Source organism: Zeus faber (assembly GCF_960531495.2).
Source record: "Zeus faber genome assembly, chromosome: 14".
NCBI classification, from domain to species: Eukaryota; Metazoa; Chordata; class Actinopteri; order Zeiformes; family Zeidae; genus Zeus; species Zeus faber.
This window is the reverse complement of record NC_137200.1, coordinates 19,818,251-19,832,516: the sequence shown is the minus strand read 5'-3', so window position 1 is coordinate 19,832,516 and position 14,266 is coordinate 19,818,251. Positions and strand designations below refer to the sequence as shown.

The 14,266-nt window shown below is 46.1% G+C and overlaps 1 protein-coding gene across 1 annotated transcript in view; it reads left to right on the top strand.

The window, feature by feature from the left end:
* mtus2a (microtubule associated tumor suppressor candidate 2a) overlaps window positions 1-14,266 on the top strand; it is a gene marked incomplete at both ends in the record, with an annotated part of 42,360 nt that overhangs the window by 9,656 nt on the left and 18,438 nt on the right. The window lies entirely within an intron of this gene.

Below are 14,266 nucleotides of genomic sequence, written 5' to 3'. Positions count from 1 at the left end.
AGGACCCAATAATCGCAATTTTCCCGACACAAACTCACAGTTTATCACTGATCTATAAGGGATTTATAAGGACAGTTTATTCCGGGGTCCTGCTTGTATATGCAAGGAATATTTAATTTTGTGATGCCATTGGACTCCTGCGGGTGGGTTTATTTTATGTCTTACGAAGCAGCGTGATCATCGCCGACTGACTGCTTGATTGGCTGGCTGGCTGGCTGGCTCCGCATGTGTTTTTAATGTGACCTACATAAGTAATGCTCTCTCTCTTTCTCCCGGTTACGGTTGACGTAGGCGCCTCCACTCTCGTGCACATCAACACCCCCCGTTATGTAATATCATCACTCCTTTTCCCCTGTGTTCCCCTCTCTGTGGCTATCCTTCCCGTTGGCCAGTCAGAGACGGGAGAAAATAGGACAGAGTATCGCGGCTCTCTTCGATTTTCTTTCTCTTCCAAAATTCTGTCCGTAAATTTTGCCTTTGACAGTGGGGAGCTGATTCCATTTTGATTTGTGCCGTGGAGACGTTTGCTTCATTTGCCTTTTCTTTCATCTGCAAACAATGGTGGTGGAAGGCCCACAATCAATGAGGAGCGCTCTGGAAGTACTGAAAAGCGTGTGTGTGTGTGTGTGTGTGTGTGTGTGTGTGTGTGTGTGTGTGTGTGTGTGTGTGTGTGTGTGTGTGTGTGTGTGTGTGTGTGTGTGTGTGTGTGTGTGTGTGTGTGTGTGTGTGTGTGTGTGTGTGTACTGTACACATACACTGCAGCAGGTGCCAATAGCTATCTGAGGATCAATTCCATGGCCTGGCAGATTGGGGTGGGGGTTGGGAAGCTACAGGAGACAAAGATCAGCAGTAATGAAGAGCGGTGTGGAAACAACACATCTACACGCGATGGATCATGAGGAAGGAACGCTTTAACCGACATTTTTGGAAAACTTTTTTTTTTTTTTTTTTTTTTTTGTCGGAACAGAGTTCTCGTTAACGTTTACAAATGCAACACAGCAAAAAGAAGAGAAATAAACAGAAAAAGTCTGTTGGATGTGGACAGTAGACAGTGTGTTAGATAGATAAATATGGTGCAGTGCATGCTGTGCTGCCTCACAGCAAGATGGTCCTGGTTTCGATTCCCGCCTGGGGCGCTTTTGGCACCGTGCTCAGGTGGGTTAAATACCGATTTGGGGCAGCTCTGTGTGGAATTTGCATGTCCTCCCTGCACTCGCATCGGTCTCCTCCGACATAAAAAAAAAAGACCCCAATCAAAAACATACGGAACACTCTCCTGTCCATGACCATAATACGAATCTACACCGGGAATCAGTCCCCCATGCATGTGTGTTCGTCACCACTCCCTGCACGCGCGTGTGTGTTAAGTGCATTCACACGTCACATCAGAGGAAGCTAAGTTATCTGGCAGGGAACAGGCAGAGAATCAGGGTCCAGGGAATCAAGTAGAGGATCAGAGTCCAGGAAAACAGGCAGAGAATCAGGGTCCAGGGAATCAGGCAGAGAGTCAGAGTCCAGGGAATCAGCCAGAGGTTCGAACAGAAGGTACAGGAAACAGGAAGTAGTGCAGGAAAGGTGAGCGTAATGCAAAAGACAATCTGGCAGAGAACAAAGGGAAGTGGACTGGTATTTAAACTGAGGGACTAACAAGGGAATGAGCTGCAGACGGGGCAAACCAGGTGAAGGGAAGGGAGTCACAGCAAAGCAAAAGGGAGTGGGAGGACCTGAAATGGCATGGAGGTTGGTGACATGGCATGAGGAAATGACCAGATGAAAATAAAACATGAAAACAAATATAAATACTGGGAGATCAGGCAAAAATCTGATATGTATATATATACACTAATAAATACTAACAATACAAATTACAATTAAATGTGGCATATATATGGGAAATGTAAGCAGTATCAACCTGAATAATTTAAGCGGTAAAACAGAATGTTGACAATAAACCCAAAAAAACAAAAATTAACAGTCAACATTTGACATAGACCTCTGTATTAACAAATTCACACTTGTGGTTGTTGTTTTTCTCATCTCATTTCATCTCATATCATGTCCTATAGTATCATCACTGTTTTCATCTTGTGACTTCTGACTTTGAGTTCTCGTGTAGCTATTTAATCCATCAAACCGCGGATCACTCGTGATAATAATGAGAGCATCGGCCGTGCCATGAAAGACTTTCTCATATCCCAGAAGTTAAAAAAAAAAGTATGTTTCCGTGTGATCGTAGCTTTTATCTCCTTCATACATACATGTGAGAGAATTGCTGATTGAGAAAGCCGTCATCGGGAGCGGGGAAGCGGGAGGAGGCCCCGGGGTCTTGTTTCCCAGCGCTCACCCGACTCTGTGTGGGGCTCGTGACCTTTATCTGTCGGGTGTTTGTACTCTGTCACCTGCGTGTGACCTTCACCGCGCCACCGGGAGTCACTGCTGGATGATCTCTCTCTCTCTCTCTCTCTCTCTCGTTTACAATTAAAAACGACTTTTTTCCACCCGAACCCTCGCCAAACTTTTCTGATAGTGAACGCCATGCTATTTTTTTGGTTGTACCGTCGATACTTACCACACCGGTATCAGCAGCTACAACCTCAGAATCCTGTTCGATAGAAAGACCTGATGAGCTTCCATTTGAAAGTCAAAACCCAGACCCGTGGGTTAATTGGACCCTGTTTCGTTCTGGTCCGGGGGTCCCGACGAGTCTCTGTCCACACGTTTACAGTATGGACGAAACGCCTTCCGGGCCGGGGAGATTTTTCGGGACTCAAGCGGAGCTTCCCGAAAAACGCCGACATCACGACCTCATCTTTGGTGGGGAACCTGCGGGCGACGGCCGACGCAAACGCTGTGTTGTCTGCGGCGTCTCCATTAACAGTTTCTCCAACTTCAGGAATGGCGTCCATACAGTGTGGTGAATGAATATTAAGAAGAGGCTATATCCGCGTGCGCCTAACGTTCATCTGTGGTGTTTGTCATCAAGTTTTTTGACATATTCAAACCCGCCGCTGGCCTGCTGTGACTATGTCAGCGTATTAAATTGGGTTTTTTGTTTTTTTTGTTTTTTTTTTTTGTGTGTCGTTGTGTGGATGAGTACATTGTTAAAACACTGCACGTTGGGACGAGGCCTTGAAGTGAGGCCGACACTTACACTCTGCGTCGCCAAAAAAAGTAAATGACGAATAAATGACGATGTCGGCATCTTGGCTTGGTGGCACGGTATATCAGATGCAATGTAGAAACGAAAACAGCACATTTTAGACGGGGCGATCCAGCCTGTAGTTGGGGAGTTTGCTCCGTTGGACTGCGTTGAAGCACAGTGAGAAGCTGCAGCGGAGTGGTAAGTTTCTCAGTGATAAAGTGTCGGGCGTGGCTCTGCTACAAATGGTTATACGTCATGGACACCACCATTTTGATTAGACCTGGCTTGAACAACCTGCAGTATCCCAACGTTTCCAGCCCGGCGGCTTTACATAGGGACATTATTTTTTATATTCTATAGACTCCTATACCCTTCGCTGTCACAGCGGCTGTTATAAAACATCCTGTTCACATTTTCAAATATGTTTTTATGTTTACAATTTATTCTATTTAGAATTGAATACATATGGCGCAAAATCAACCAGATAGGAGGGCTTATACTGTCTGCGCGTGTGTCGGCGGCTTTTGTTTTGAGATTTTTTTTTTTTTTTTTTTTTCAGAACATTTCCCGCGCGCATTTCCTCCACACTCTCGCTCGCGTCGCCCAACTCGCTCACAGAGACAGTTTTGTCTCAGATCAAGGGGCCGCGGAGCAGTTGCAGCCCAGATCTGGGAGCGGGAAGTGACTGACAGCCGAGCGCAGTGGGGGGACGGCGGGAGCCGGAGCCGGAGACGGAGCCGGAGCCGTCCTCCCGTCTCTCAAAGTCAGATAGCAGGAAGAAAAGAGGGCTCGGGCTCGGGCTCGGGCTCGGGCTCGCCTGCGCGTTTCGCCCATTGATCAGCGAGTGAGGTAAACTCCATTAGGGCTCTGGATGACAGAGATAGCGGGGGCTCATCGCAAAATAGAGCGGAGTGCAGCGGAGCCCGGGAAGTGGGTTAGAGGAGGATCCCTGGAGTTTATACACACACACACACACACACACACACATGCACACACATATACAAAACACACTCAGTGAGGTAGCTGCTCAGCCTCAGTATAAACACCACTTCGGCTCCTGCTCATAACAGGTCGTGCAGGTGTACGCAAGGTGGTGCCTACGTGTAACGCCGGGGATGAGAGGAGATACGGGCGGGGATGCACAGACAGATAGTGATATCGAGTGTGTGCTTGAGGGAAGTCGTGGTTCGTCACCGCACGTGTGGTCATGGAGCCGGGGCTCTTACCGGGTCCTTGAAGTGCTTGAAGGGCTTGAATTTCGTCCTCAGAAGAACTCCTCGGAAAAACCCACGGTCATTTAAAAGCTGCGATATTCCCCCAGGGTTTTGTTATTCAAATGGTCGCGCATCGTTGCCAGGGTTTCTTTCACGACACGTTTTTCTTTGTCAGCGCGTGGAGAAAAATCCCTCCATTTTGATGTTTGTGCGTGCAAAGCTGTACGAGTTGTGGCAGGATAGAAAGTTTGGGGTTATTTTGGGACGCATGCCTCCGCCACTCTAGATTCCAATCTGCACAGCATTGGTCGAAGTTTCGGCTCTAAAACTCGATCTACGCAAAAAAAACGCTGCTTGCCAAACTTTGATGAAATAATATAAATAAGATATTGAGTGATAACAATGAGTTTGCCTTTGACGACATTCACCTAATAACAGACAATGAGATTAAAGATTATATTGTATTTAAATTAATAAAGATCACATTGCAAATGTATTATATTTGTTTTTCTTGTGCTTGAAGTCCTTGAAAATGAAAAAAATAGTACTTAAAAGTAGAAGTACTTGAAAGCCCTTGAATTTAATTTTGTAATGCCACGATGAACCCTGTGGAGCATTTAACAATAACTAAAGGACACCCAGTGTGTGTGTGTTTGCTTTACTGGAAGGCGTACACAACAGACTCACACACACATTACGCTAATAAACGCACATACCGTAAGTAAGGAAGGTGTGAAAAACAGAGGTGACCTTGAGCAAGCATGATATGGCTGGCATTGATCGCTATTGTCTTTTGTGCGTGTGTGCGGTCTGTGTGCGGTCTGTGTGCGGTCTGTGTGCGGTCTGTGTGTGTGTGTGTGTGTGTGTGTGTGCGCGCGTGTGTGTGTGTGTGTATATTACTGTATGTATCAGAGTGATAAGTTATTAGCCCAATCCTTCCTTTAGACCAGTCACCAACATCTATAAAAGCGTCCCTTTGCAGAAATGTTCTCCAGCATACATACACACATGTGTATCCCTATCCAGATGTAAAGGGACACAATCTAAATTGAGTGACAGAATCTATTACACGGGTTTGAGGTTATTCGTGAGGGAGGAAGCCGACGGAGCTACGGCGTCTCACCTCCCGTACGACCGCTTGAACGACGGGAAAAAAAATGAAGGTGTTGAGGAACCGCTCAAACCGACTCCCGATGCGGCGACTGGAATCAAACCAAACCGCACTTGCATTTGCCGGCGGGGAAGGAGAGAAAGAGAGATAGCGGGAAAGGGTGGAGGAGGCACGGAGAGCCTGGCAGGCAGGCAGGTGGAGATCATGGCACAGATGCCGCGCCTCAGATCTGGCCTGTGACGCACGCTTGCTCCCTGTGAGCAGATGGTTTCTATGGTGCATTTATCCAACACACACGCACACGCACACACACACACACACACACACACACACACACACACACACACACACACACACACCTGCAAACCCACACTAATAGAGCAGCAAATTAGATGGGCCAATTAGTTCACGGTTGTGTTCCCCCCGGCCGGGGACAAAAATAAATAAATAAATAAAAATGTAAAGATATTGCACCATTGGAGCTGTGGCAGTGCGGCTGGGCTGAATGAGCCTGTTCATTAGCCGACAAACACCCAGACCTTTTTTTTTTTATCCAGCTGCTTGTTTAATCACTGTTTATTGGCTTCGCTGATGCTCCAGATGGAAGAGCACAACACAGGAGGGAGCGCTTTGGAAAACACAGTTCATGTTGCAGTCGTGCGACATGAACCTCAAACAGCGTTCGTTCGACTTAGGTTGAAGTTGAGCTCCAGTAGCAGATGCTTATTATGATTAGGTTACTGTGTTGTTTGGCTGGGATAGTAGGAGACATTATAAATGTCTAAAATGTTCGAAATATTTCTTTTTCTGGGGTTGAATCTGAAAGGCCCTCGGAATCTGAAATCCGTGCGCAGGAACGTTCCATATGAAAAGATGCGGTCGCAGCTCTTTGCCTTTTCGACGTGGAAAACTTATTTCGGGCACTTATTCTCTTTTTGGTTCCGAGTATTTTTGTGTTTTTTTTCATTTCTTTTCTCTCTCGTCTTGGCACAGTTTCTCAGCTCTTCTCCCTCCCACTCTGCTCCTCTCCACTCGGCAAACCCTCATTACTCTCTGCGTCGCCAAAAAATTCTCTCTTCTCTCCACAGGAGGCCCAAACCCGCTCTCTGTAACTTTTTATCTAATACTTTCTCTCATTCCAGTTTTTTTTTTCTTTTTTTTCATTTTTCCAGCTATTGCACAATTTATTGCGTTTTGGTTTTTTTTGGGTTTTTTTTCATCTCGATTCTTTCTTCTCTCGCTTCAATCGCCCCCCCGCCCCCCTTTTTTTTTTTTTTTTTTTTTTTAACATTTTGGGTTTAGTCCAACAGTCTGCCTTTTACTTCAAAAGAGTAAGCAGCTCAGTCGCTCTCTTGCGGAGGGCACGGTGGACTGTCATCACCAGTGCTGTGTACACAGTGTGACGCAGTGGGAAGATAAGAATCCTACAAGCCGCTACACGGACTCAGAGCAGTTGTACAGTTGCATTTTTCAGAGCTCAAGTAGGTATTTTGATAATAAAATTGGAACTGTACGATCTGTTCTGATAGTAAAAATGATAGATGGATAGATAGATAGATGGGTGGGTGGATGGATGCATGGATGGATGGATGGATGGATAGATAGATAGATTGATTGATTGATTGATAGGTGGGTGGGTGGGTGGGTGGGTAGATAGATGGATGGATGGATGATAGATAGATAGCTAGATAGATGGATGGATGGATAGATATGTAGGTGGGTGGGTGGATAGATAGATAGATAGATAGATAGATAGATAGATAGATGCATGGATGGATGGATGGATGGATGGATGGATGGATGGATAGATTGATTGATAGGTGGGTGGGTGGGTGGGTGGGTGGGTAGATAGATGGATGGATGGATGATAGATAGATGGCTAGATAGATGGATGGATGGATAGATATGTAGGTGGGTGGGTGGATAGATAGATAGATGGATGGATGGATGGATGGATGGATAGATAGATAGGTGGGTGGGTAGATGGCTGGATTGATGGATGGATGGATGGATGGATAGATATGTAGGTGGGTGGGTGGATAGATAGATAGATAGATAGATAGATAGATAGATAGATGGGTGGGTGGGTGGGTAGATAGATGGATGGATGGATGGATATATATGTATGTAGGTGGGTGGGTGGATAGATAGATGGATGGATGGATGGATGGATAGATGGATGGATGGATGGATATATATGTATATAGGTGGGTGGGTGGATAGATAGATAGATAGATAGATAGATGACAGACAGATACGTACATAGATAGATAGATAGATGTTACAGCTTCCATAAAAATAGGCAAATAATAATAGCGCAGTGGAATAAAGAATATTTAAAAAAGGAAAATGACAATATATGAATAATGTGGAAATGTGCTTTAAAACAGTAGACTGAACACAATAAAATATGACAATACACGCGAAACCTAATGATAAATAACAAAATATATAAGATAAAAAATAACAGAAAAACAATTTGGGGGGAAAAATAGTGACCCCAAAAAAATATCCACACATTATTGTGTATGTGATTCTGTTTGATCTGCATGAATCTCCACCCCCGAGGAACTTCAACCCCTCTCCGAGGGACCGCAGCCTCCTCTCTCCATTCTAACCCAACAAATAACAAGATACAGAACAGCAATCCCGGAGCTCGGAAAAGTGAAAGTTGTATTTTTCGTATCTTTCCCAAAGACTCAATCGCGGCTGGCGCTTCCCCAAGCGGTTTGCAGCTCTGAACCCGGTCTCCGCTCCACAGGGCCAGGGCTCTCCGCTCGACCGGAGAAGCGCTGGTGATTCAGGGACTCAGCCCTGAGCCGCCCTAATCCCTCTCTCCAAATTTATTTCTCTCTCGCCGCCCGTCTAACCCTTTTCTTCTCGCGGTGTTTTATTGGATCTGCGCCTTGCAGATCCGACCGCCTCAGCAAAAGTAAAAAAAAAAAAAAAAAAAAAAAAAAAAAACAGAAAGAGTGGCTCGATCTCCAGCTGCGGGGCGATGCCGTCTCAGGTTCTTATGAGATTGTGTTTTACCGCAATGGAGCGGGGGGAGGCGTTCGTGTTGCTCTCTCAGCGGTGGCAGGTGGAATGTTGGCCGCGGATTCCCGTGGCCCGGGATGATCGCTCGACATCTGGGCCCCTGGCAGAGCGCGGGAGCTCCGTCGGGACGCCGCTGCTGTCGGCCCCATTGTTGTTTCCCTGATCTGTCTCTCGCTCCGCCCGGCTCTGCAGGGCCATTACTTTTAGCGTTATGTATGCATCAGCTTTCACCTTGACTTTCACACAACCCCCAACCCCCCAGCCCCCCGTGGACGTCCATTGTCTATCTGTCATTCCCCCAGCGCCTACTGGAGGGAATGCGGTGTTCGTGTGTACTGTATGGATGGGAATTCCAGTGTGTGTGTGTGTGTGTGTGTGTGTGTGTGTGTGTGTGTGTGTGTGTGTGTGTGTGTGTGTGTGTGTGTGTGTGTGTGTGTTGTTCCCGTTTTGCTAAAATATCACCCTACATTGTTGTGGCAAGCACAGAAAAAAATAAATAAACACAAAACGTTCGTATGATAGTTAAAAACAACCCGTAGAGTAGGCGTTGCGTACTTTCGTATTTAAATGAATTGTTTTTTGACATTCACTGTGAGTACGTGCATCAGCTCATTTCGGACATCCGTCCCGCGGTGGCTTTCATGAGAACGACCCCTCTGGAGCCTCAGCGCCAGCGGGATGGTTAGATCTGAATGGTTTTTCCATATTTTCACGCAGATGTTCTTTCCCGCCCCGCCGCTCTTTTATGTGCATTTCTTTAGCGCCGTTCTATGTATCCCAGTGTTTTCGGAATAAGGGTGCTTTTAACAGCCGCTCAGCCGTGCGGCTCGGTGAATCACGAATGTATCACCTGCGTATATGCTGAATGGATGTAACCGATTCCTAGAAGACAGGAGTAAGAACAGTAAATGTGCTGGAATTATGCTGCAGTCATTGAGTTCATTAAAGAATAAAATCGATGTGATCCCCTTGACCACGCTCACATCACTACCTCCAGTTAGCGGACACCTTTAGAGAAAGTACACATGTAACACAGAAGAGACATAGCAGCGCCTACGCCGCAGAACGGGGGAGAAATATTACAAAGAGGAAGTGGAAAACCGGGACGTAAAAGCCAAAAAAACATCCCCTGCTCCATTACCCAAAGTTTTAATCATAGTGTGCATTCCGGCATTAAATGGATATCCTCTGCTTTCCAAAGCCACCAACGCATCCAAATAGGTTCAGGTTTCCCGTTTTGCTCCCTCCATTAGCTGTTTGGCTTTTCTATTCTCTCTTATGACCCGTGACTTCTAAGCTCCCAGCCATGGCTTCATTTTTAACAAAGAGAGAGAAAGAAAGAAAGAAAGCGAGTGAGAGAGGCTGTGTATCAATAATGCATGGTGTGATACAGTGAATTGTCCATTAGAATATAACAATGTTCCACGATGGAGTAAATATTAAATGTCCGGGTTGCGGTAATACTCGAGTGAACAACAAAGGATGACAGTACACATGGTTTAGAGCTAAACACGAACACTTTTTTTTTTTTTTTTTCCATGCCTTTCCCTTAATGCTGCCATTGCACACCTATAGAGTGCCTGTGCCAAGAGCGATTCTCTTCCTCCGTTCTTCGTCGCCCCTGTTCCTGTACATTATTGGCTGGCGCTTGGCAATCGGTGAGGCATCTCCCTGTATCGCAGCCCTAGTTCTTCTCCAAGTCCCCTCAATCAGCTCTCCCTTGGTTATCTCCTTTTATTTCAATTTCCTTCCCTTTCCTGCGTTGACACATGAACATCCCCTTTGGTCGTCAGTCAGAACACTCGCCTGTCATCCCGGCTTTGGGAATCCATTCACGCTGCGTGGCATAGACACCAGTCAATTAATTTGTGTGTGTCACTCAACCTAATGTGATGAGAGTGGTGTCAAAGAAATTAAACTGAGACAAAGGAGTCCTGTTGAGATGTGGCTTTGAGATTTCACAATGCCCTTCACCTGGGCAGGAAACAATTGATTTAATTGGCAAATGTTGACAACCGTGGTTGTGGCTGTCAGTTTGTTTAAAGACAGACAGGTGGAGGGAATTTTGCATTCGTGGCGATATCACGGCGTCGACTGACATCTCTTGGCCTCGACTGGTTAATGAGCGGAAAATACCATAAACAGCCCGGTCAGTCATCTCCCAGAGGGATCTGGGAACGCCGATGGATTCCTCATTGGGTTGCGTGGTCATGTGCTTTTTTTCAGACGTTCAAGATATTCCATTTAACATCACTGAGCATTTGCACTGGTTCATCCCAGACCTTAAAATGTCCTTTCCCATCTTATATAACTGTTAAGCACAACCTAAACCACTCTGCTGCAGCCTCCCACTGTGCTTATATGCTGTCTTAGTTTAAATGTCAAAATCTACTTTTCGAAAATGGGCAGCTCATTATTATGAGCTGCCCATATGAGCAGCTCATTATTATGAGCTGCCCATTTTTGAAAAAGTAGATTTTTTTTTACAGTCTTTATCTGTTAGACTGGGAAAAAGAATGGTCACAAAATCTGAATTTTCTCCTTTGTTATGGCCAGTGGGGTCGTTGGGGATGGGCATTGGGGGCTTGAGCACCTAATCTAAAATGGCCCCGCAGGGCGGGCTCTGCATTCCCTCTCTGACGGGGGCGGCTGTGCACGTGGCACGCCAGCGAGGGTGCGCAAAACAGTGTTTTTATTTGAAATGTAGGTTATTTAATTGGATTCCATTGCCTAATGGAACAAAAGAAGCACCGTACGTAAAAGGGACACTTTTCCCCGTCAACAGCTTGCCTGGTGTCAAGAAATGCTTGGTGAACCCAAATGCAGCACGCAACAGGGGCGCAGGAGTAGGTGCAAAGGATCGAGGGTTTTTTGAAGAACAGGCAGGGGTCAAAACCAGGAGAACAGTCATTGAAGGCAAATTTATCGGCAGGGAACCAGGGTACAGAATCAGGGTCCATGGAAACAGGCAGAGAATCAGGGTCCAGGGAAACAGGCAGAGAATCAGGGTCCAGGGAAACAGGGTCCAGGGAAACAGGCAGAGAATGAGGGTCCAGGAACAGGCAGAAAATCAAGGTCCAGGGAAACAGGCAGAGAATCAGAGTCCAGGGAAACAGGCAGAGAATCGACACAGTACGTACAACGCAGTGGGTACGGCACATTGGATACGACAACGATCTCACCAGGCCTGAGTGCACGGTAAACAGGTTAAAAACAGGGAGAGTGGTGAGGAAGGTGAAGGCAGCTTGCTAGATTGCAGAATAGGGTCAGGTGTGCAGCGGCAGGAATGAAGAACGAGAGACAGACAGGGGGAGCTAGAGAGGGGGACAGGGAGAGCGAGAGAGAGACGGATATCCCGGACAGGTGGAACACTGGAAGACAACATACACCAGGGAGGGACTGATAACGACGAGCTACTGTAGACAACCTTACGAGAGCCAATGTAAGATCATGTTAAAGTGTTAGAACACAGAGTTGGTCCAAGAGTGAGGTATCGGTGGCTCAGACAATAAAATTGACTTTTCTAAGTGGATTTACAAGAAATGTACAAAAAATATAAATATGAAAACAATAATCAAATATGAAAAAAAGAAATCGAAAATCGATTCCTACCTCTTAGAAAGAACCTTCGTGGCCACCATACTGCAGGTTGCTCCTCATCCTCTACAGCTGACATTACACTGTGGTGTACCGCAAGGTTCTATTTTAGGTCCAGTTTCATTTTCAATCTATGTGCTGCCTCTTGGCCAAATTATCCAAAGACACGACGCCTCTTTTCATTGCTACACAGACGACACACAAATATAGCTTTATCTGAGACCTGGTGACCCAAACAGCCTCGCCGCCCTTGTAGATTTTCTCAATGATATCAACTGTTGGATGCCGCAGAACTTTCTTCAACTCAATAATTCAAAATCGGAAATCATATCGTCCGAGGAGAGTCAAACCCAGCTCTCTGGAGCTGCAGCACCTGCTATCCCACCCACCACCACGGGGGCGGCTGTGCACGTGGCACGCCAGCGAGGGTGCGCAAAACAGTGTTTTTATTTGAAATGTAGGTTATTTAATTGGATTCCATTGCCTAATGGAACAAAAGAAGCACCGTACGTAAAAGGGACACTTTTCCCCGTCAACAGCTTGCCTGGTGTCAAGAAATGCTTGGTGAACCCAAATGCAGCACGCAACAGGGGCGCAGGAGTAGGTGCAAAGGATCGAGGGTTTTTTGAAGAACAGGCAGGGGTCAAAACCAGGAGAACAGTCATTGAAGGCAAATTTATCGGCAGGGAACCAGGGTACAGAATCAGGGTCCATGGAAACAGGCAGAGAATCAGGGTCCAGGGAAACAGGCAGAGAATCAGGGTCCAGGGAAACAGGGTCCAGGGAAACAGGCAGAGAATGAGGGTCCAGGAACAGGCAGAAAATCAAGGTCCAGGGAAACAGGCAGAGAATCAGAGTCCAGGGAAACAGGCAGAGAATCGACACAGTACGTACAACGCAGTGGGTACGGCACATTGGATACGACAACGATCTCACCAGGCCTGAGTGCACGGTAAACAGGTTAAAAACAGGGAGAGTGGTGAGGAAGGTGAAGGCAGCTTGCTAGATTGCAGAATAGGGTCAGGTGTGCAGCGGCAGGAATGAAGAACGAGAGACAGACAGGGGGAGCTAGAGAGGGGGACAGGGAGAGCGAGAGAGAGACGGATATCCCGGACAGGTGGAACACTGGAAGACAACATACACCAGGGAGGGACTGATAACGACGAGCTACTGTAGACAACCTTACGAGAGCCAATGTAAGATCATGTTAAAGTGTTAGAACACAGAGTTGGTCCAAGAGTGAGGTATCGGTGGCTCAGACAATAAAATTGACTTTTCTAAGTGGATTTACAAGAAATGTACAAAAAATATAAATATGAAAACAATAATCAAATATGAAAAAAAGAAATCGAAAATCGATTCCTACCTCTTAGAAAGAACCTTCGTGGCCACCATACTGCAGGTTGCTCCTCATCCTCTACAGCTGACATTACACTGTGGTGTACCGCAAGGTTCTATTTTAGGTCCAGTTTCATTTTCAATCTATGTGCTGCCTCTTGGCCAAATTATCCAAAGACACGACGCCTCTTTTCATTGCTACACAGACGACACACAAATATAGCTTTATCTGAGACCTGGTGACCCAAACAGCCTCGCCGCCCTTGTAGATTTTCTCAATGATATCAACTGTTGGATGCCGCAGAACTTTCTTCAACTCAATAATTCAAAATCGGAAATCATATCGTCCGCTCCCCCAAGTTCTACCGGCAAAATTGAGAGTGGCCTTGGTTCTCCGTCCGCAAATGTGAAGTCTGTTGCCAGTACTATTTGACTGTGATCTAAACTTTGAACAACAAATTCAAAAAATTGTCCAGTCCTGCTTCCTTCAACTGAGAACCATTAAAAAAAAAAAAAAAGAATACTATCACATCGCGTCTTGGAAAAAAATAATCCACGCCCTAATTTTCTCACGACTAGACTGCTGTAGCTCCCTCCTTTCTGGCATCAACCAAAAGTCAATCTCCCGCCCTCAACCAGTTCCGAACGCAGCAGGCAGGCTTCATACCGGTTCCAAAGTAGACGACATCCCATCACCCCAATCCTGGCTTCTTTCCATTGAACATGGAGTCTCTTCGGAAATCGATTTTAAGATTTTACTGATCACTTTTAAAGCCCGTCTGGGTCTGACTCCAAGCTTGATAACAGATATGTTGACCCCATATG